The sequence below is a fragment of the Marmota monax genome, unplaced genomic scaffold, assembly GCF_021218885.2.
Source record: "Marmota monax isolate L192 unplaced genomic scaffold, Marmota_monax_Labrador192_F-V1.1 WCK01_AAM20220418_F8-fsc00179, whole genome shotgun sequence".
Taxonomy (NCBI): Eukaryota; Metazoa; Chordata; class Mammalia; order Rodentia; family Sciuridae; genus Marmota; species Marmota monax.
Window position 1 is genome coordinate 3,846,356 of NW_026695200.1, and position 6,000 is coordinate 3,852,355.

Genomic DNA, 6,000 nt, shown 5'->3' on the forward strand with positions numbered 1-6,000 from the left:
CATTGCCACGGGCATCTCGGAGCCCCACGTGACATAGACTCCAACAGGAGCCCCAGCCCCACCCTGAAGGTCCAATGCCTGAACCCCACAACTTGTGCAGGAGAGGAGACCCTCAACGCCTCTCCAGCGCCTATGAAAGGCACTTGGCAAACTGCTGAATTTCATCACTCTCTACTTCCTTCAGGCACAGGCAACAATCCTTACGCACTTCTTTGGACCCAGTTAGGCCTTTCCACTCCCCAAACCATTCACGGCTGTCCTAGGCTCAATAACTACAAGCTGAGGTCTCGGGTTCACATGCGCCTCCTACCAGAGAAGTCATCCCTGAGGTCTGCCACCACATTGGCTCATTCGGGATCCAAACTGCGTCTGTGCTCTTTCACAAAGCACATCAACCACCATGCATGCAGCCTCACGGGCGGACCAAAAGCACACAACGATACTAAGGCTTTTTCCTGAAGCACTTCTGACGCCCCAACTCGAGAGCCAACCATCTATCAGGAGGACCCATTCCCAGAAGTGGCAGCCAAAGGCCCCGCTTGGTGGTAAGACCCAGTTTCTCCATTTGCATTCCCTCAAATGTCCATCTACTCATCCAGGCACTGGTCCCTCTGGAGACCCACCCTTCCTTCCCCTGGTGGACCATGGCTCCTGCCAACATTGTGTGCCAATACCACTGACAACACTGTAGCATTTCCAGGAAAAGAGAAAACCCACCAGACTCCCGGAAACACCACGCCCCTGTGCACTAAAGAAGGGTCTCCCATGCTTTGCGCTGGGCCTGCCTCCGCCTTCCGCTGAAAGAGGACCTCAATTTTCTCTGGAACACCCAGCAGACCAGCATGGTTCTACTCGCCCTGGCAAAATCGTCTCCAGGCCACAAGAGGAGGAAACTTACTCTCCTGTGCCATGGCCCACAACCTCCTAGTACCTCTGAACCCTACTGCCGAACACCCACTAGGAAATCATCCCGGGCAGGCCAATGTCTTCCTCAACGTCTTGAGCTCTGGATCACCCATGCATGCCGAAACCAAATCAGGACTGACACTCAGAGGACTACAGGCTCGGAGTCCTAACGCCAAGTGAACTCGGCTGAAAAGGGCCTTCCCTTCCAGGGTCCATTCCCACACAGCCCCCGTCGGGAAAGGGCCACAGGGTTCTCCCCTCCACCACCCAACTCACTGCAGCCCCCTACGTCTACGTGGTGGACCTCAGTTTCGATGAGAACGACGGTATAGAGTTTTCACTCATTTTGTTCAGCTTCCAAGGAATGTTTTTGTGGGAGTCATCATCGATCCACGCTTGTGACCCTCACCTGGCAAGGACCAACCTCGGTGACTTGGGGCAAGGAGACGCTTACCATCGTCAGCTATGAAGGGCCACACTCAGGAAACAGAGGGCACGGGCATGCGGGTGTTCCCCGTCCTCCCTGGGCATCTTCCCACAGCCACAGGAGCCGGCGGCAACCTTTCCATGCTTCCGTGGAAACACGACCTGCCATGCGAATGCAAGGAGACAAAACAGAGGGATGCCCATGAAGAATAACCAAGACTGGCCTGCTCCGCAGCCTGCTGCTCCTCAGTACACGCTCGTTAGGGAATGCAGACTTTTCACTTGCCTGCGCCATGCCGGCCTTAGCTCAGGTCCCATGTGGCTCTTAAGGTGACCAAGAAACACTTCCAGCCACAGGAAACCCATCTAGAATCTCCATCCAACTCTACAACCCCATCTGACCCTGACACCTTCCCTGCACAGGATGGCCAAGCATGGAAGGACGAACTTGAGAATGTACGTCCTCTGGAAACCTCCTGCCTTTCTGGGCCATTGCCACGGGCATCTCGGAGCCCCACGTGACATAGACTCCAACAGGAGCCCCAGCCCCACCCTGAAGGTCCAATGCCTGAACCCCACAACTTGTGCAGGAGAGGAGACCCTCAACGCCTCTCCAGCGCCTATGAAAGGCACTTGGCAAACTGCTGAATTTCATCACTCTCTACTTCCTTCAGGCACAGGCAACAATCCTTACGCACTTCTTTGGACCCAGTTAGGCCTTTCCACTCCCCAAACCATTCACGGCTGTCCTAGGCTCAATAACTACAAGCTGAGGTCTCGGGTTCACATGCGCCTCCTACCAGAGAAGTCATCCCTGAGGTCTGCCACCACATTGGCTCATTCGGGATCCAAACTGCGTCTGTGCTCTTTCACAAAGCACATCAACCACCATGCATGCAGCCTCACGGGCGGACCAAAAGCACACAACGATACTAAGGCTTTTTCCTGAAGCACTTCTGACGCCCCAACTCGAGAGCCAACCATCTATCAGGAGGACCCATTCCCAGAAGTGGCAGCCAAAGGCCCCGCTTGGTGGTAAGACCCAGTTTCTCCATTTGCATTCCCTCAAATGTCCATCTACTCATCCAGGCACTGGTCCCTCTGGAGACCCACCCTTCCTTCCCCTGGTGGACCATGGCTCCTGCCAACATTGTGTGCCAATACCACTGACAACACTGTAGCATTTCCAGGAAAAGAGAAAACCCACCAGACTCCCGGAAACACCACGCCCCTGTGCACTAAAGAAGGGTCTCCCATGCTTTGCGCTGGGCCTGCCTCCGCCTTCCGCTGAAAGAGGACCTCAATTTTCTCTGGAACACCCAGCAGACCAGCATGGTTCTACTCGCCCTGGCAAAATCGTCTCCAGGCCACAAGAGGAGGAAACTTACTCTCCTGTGCCATGGCCCACAACCTCCTAGTACCTCTGAACCCTACTGCCGAACACCCACTAGGAAATCATCCCGGGCAGGCCAATGTCTTCCTCAACGTCTTGAGCTCTGGATCACCCATGCATGCCGAAACCAAATCAGGACTGACACTCAGAGGACTACAGGCTCGGAGTCCTAACGCCAAGTGAACTCGGCTGAAAAGGGCCTTCCCTTCCAGGGTCCATTCCCACACAGCCCCCGTCGGGAAAGGGCCACAGGGTTCTCCCCTCCACCACCCAACTCACTGCAGCCCCCTACGTCTACGTGGTGGACCTCAGTTTCGATGAGAACGACGGTATAGAGTTTTCACTCATTTTGTTCAGCTTCCAAGGAATGTTTTTGTGGGAGTCATCATCGATCCACGCTTGTGACCCTCACCTGGCAAGGACCAACCTCGGTGACTTGGGGCAAGGAGACGCTTACCATCGTCAGCTATGAAGGGCCACACTCAGGAAACAGAGGGCACGGGCATGCGGGTGTTCCCCGTCCTCCCTGGGCATCTTCCCACAGCCACAGGAGCCGGCGGCAACCTTTCCATGCTTCCGTGGAAACACGACCTGCCATGCGAATGCAAGGAGACAAAACAGAGGGATGCCCATGAAGAATAACCAAGACTGGCCTGCTCCGCAGCCTGCTGCTCCTCAGTACACGCTCGTTAGGGAATGCAGACTTTTCACTTGCCTGCGCCATGCCGGCCTTAGCTCAGGTCCCATGTGGCTCTTAAGGTGACCAAGAAACACTTCCAGCCACAGGAAACCCATCTAGAATCTCCATCCAACTCTACAACCCCATCTGACCCTGACACCTTCCCTGCACAGGATGGCCAAGCATGGAAGGACGAACTTGAGAATGTACGTCCTCTGGAAACCTCCTGCCTTTCTGGGCCATTGCCACGGGCATCTCGGAGCCCCACGTGACATAGACTCCAACAGGAGCCCCAGCCCCACCCTGAAGGTCCAATGCCTGAACCCCACAACTTGTGCAGGAGAGGAGACCCTCAACGCCTCTCCAGCGCCTATGAAAGGCACTTGGCAAACTGCTGAATTTCATCACTCTCTACTTCCTTCAGGCACAGGCAACAATCCTTACGCACTTCTTTGGACCCAGTTAGGCCTTTCCACTCCCCAAACCATTCACGGCTGTCCTAGGCTCAATAACTACAAGCTGAGGTCTCGGGTTCACATGCGCCTCCTACCAGAGAAGTCATCCCTGAGGTCTGCCACCACATTGGCTCATTCGGGATCCAAACTGCGTCTGTGCTCTTTCACAAAGCACATCAACCACCATGCATGCAGCCTCACGGGCGGACCAAAAGCACACAACGATACTAAGGCTTTTTCCTGAAGCACTTCTGACGCCCCAACTCGAGAGCCAACCATCTATCAGGAGGACCCATTCCCAGAAGTGGCAGCCAAAGGCCCCGCTTGGTGGTAAGACCCAGTTTCTCCATTTGCATTCCCTCAAATGTCCATCTACTCATCCAGGCACTGGTCCCTCTGGAGACCCACCCTTCCTTCCCCTGGTGGACCATGGCTCCTGCCAACATTGTGTGCCAATACCACTGACAACACTGTAGCATTTCCAGGAAAAGAGAAAACCCACCAGACTCCCGGAAACACCACGCCCCTGTGCACTAAAGAAGGGTCTCCCATGCTTTGCGCTGGGCCTGCCTCCGCCTTCCGCTGAAAGAGGACCTCAATTTTCTCTGGAACACCCAGCAGACCAGCATGGTTCTACTCGCCCTGGCAAAATCGTCTCCAGGCCACAAGAGGAGGAAACTTACTCTCCTGTGCCATGGCCCACAACCTCCTAGTACCTCTGAACCCTACTGCCGAACACCCACTAGGAAATCATCCCGGGCAGGCCAATGTCTTCCTCAACGTCTTGAGCTCTGGATCACCCATGCATGCCGAAACCAAATCAGGACTGACACTCAGAGGACTACAGGCTCGGAGTCCTAACGCCAAGTGAACTCGGCTGAAAAGGGCCTTCCCTTCCAGGGTCCATTCCCACACAGCCCCCGTCGGGAAAGGGCCACAGGGTTCTCCCCTCCACCACCCAACTCACTGCAGCCCCCTACGTCTACGTGGTGGACCTCAGTTTCGATGAGAACGACGGTATAGAGTTTTCACTCATTTTGTTCAGCTTCCAAGGAATGTTTTTGTGGGAGTCATCATCGATCCACGCTTGTGACCCTCACCTGGCAAGGACCAACCTCGGTGACTTGGGGCAAGGAGACGCTTACCATCGTCAGCTATGAAGGGCCACACTCAGGAAACAGAGGGCACGGGCATGCGGGTGTTCCCCGTCCTCCCTGGGCATCTTCCCACAGCCACAGGAGCCGGCGGCAACCTTTCCATGCTTCCGTGGAAACACGACCTGCCATGCGAATGCAAGGAGACAAAACAGAGGGATGCCCATGAAGAATAACCAAGACTGGCCTGCTCCGCAGCCTGCTGCTCCTCAGTACACGCTCGTTAGGGAATGCAGACTTTTCACTTGCCTGCGCCATGCCGGCCTTAGCTCAGGTCCCATGTGGCTCTTAAGGTGACCAAGAAACACTTCCAGCCACAGGAAACCCATCTAGAATCTCCATCCAACTCTACAACCCCATCTGACCCTGACACCTTCCCTGCACAGGATGGCCAAGCATGGAAGGACGAACTTGAGAATGTACGTCCTCTGGAAACCTCCTGCCTTTCTGGGCCATTGCCACGGGCATCTCGGAGCCCCACGTGACATAGACTCCAACAGGAGCCCCAGCCCCACCCTGAAGGTCCAATGCCTGAACCCCACAACTTGTGCAGGAGAGGAGACCCTCAACGCCTCTCCAGCGCCTATGAAAGGCACTTGGCAAACTGCTGAATTTCATCACTCTCTACTTCCTTCAGGCACAGGCAACAATCCTTACGCACTTCTTTGGACCCAGTTAGGCCTTTCCACTCCCCAAACCATTCACGGCTGTCCTAGGCTCAATAACTACAAGCTGAGGTCTCGGGTTCACATGCGCCTCCTACCAGAGAAGTCATCCCTGAGGTCTGCCACCACATTGGCTCATTCGGGATCCAAACTGCGTCTGTGCTCTTTCACAAAGCACATCAACCACCATGCATGCAGCCTCACGGGCGGACCAAAAGCACACAACGATACTAAGGCTTTTTCCTGAAGCACTTCTGACGCCCCAACTCGAGAGCCAACCATCTATCAGGAGGACCCATTCCCAGAAGTGGCAGCCAAAGGC

At 55.1% G+C, this 6,000-nt stretch overlaps 1 long non-coding RNA gene and 3 other non-coding genes across 5 annotated transcripts in view; all 4 read right to left on the reverse strand.

The window, feature by feature from the left end:
• LOC124082345 (uncharacterized) overlaps positions 1-5,990 on the reverse strand; it is a 36,391-nt gene extending 30,401 nt beyond the window's left edge. For both annotated transcript variants that reach the window (XR_009225354.1, XR_009225353.1), the window contains exon 1: positions 1-5,990. This exon is cut by the window's left edge and continues 24,148 nt beyond it. This is a non-coding gene — a long non-coding RNA (uncharacterized LOC124082345).
• Positions 1,207-1,298, reverse strand: LOC124082418 (small nucleolar RNA SNORD116). The gene has a single exon (XR_006848376.1). It is a non-coding gene; the product is annotated as a small nucleolar RNA SNORD116 (small nucleolar RNA).
• LOC124082419 (small nucleolar RNA SNORD116) lies at positions 3,029-3,120 on the reverse strand. The gene has a single exon (XR_006848377.1). It is a non-coding gene; the product is annotated as a small nucleolar RNA SNORD116 (small nucleolar RNA).
• Positions 4,851-4,942, reverse strand: LOC124082420 (small nucleolar RNA SNORD116). Its single transcript, XR_006848378.1, has one exon. It is a non-coding gene; the product is annotated as a small nucleolar RNA SNORD116 (small nucleolar RNA).
• Positions 5,991-6,000: the final 10 nt, after the last annotated feature.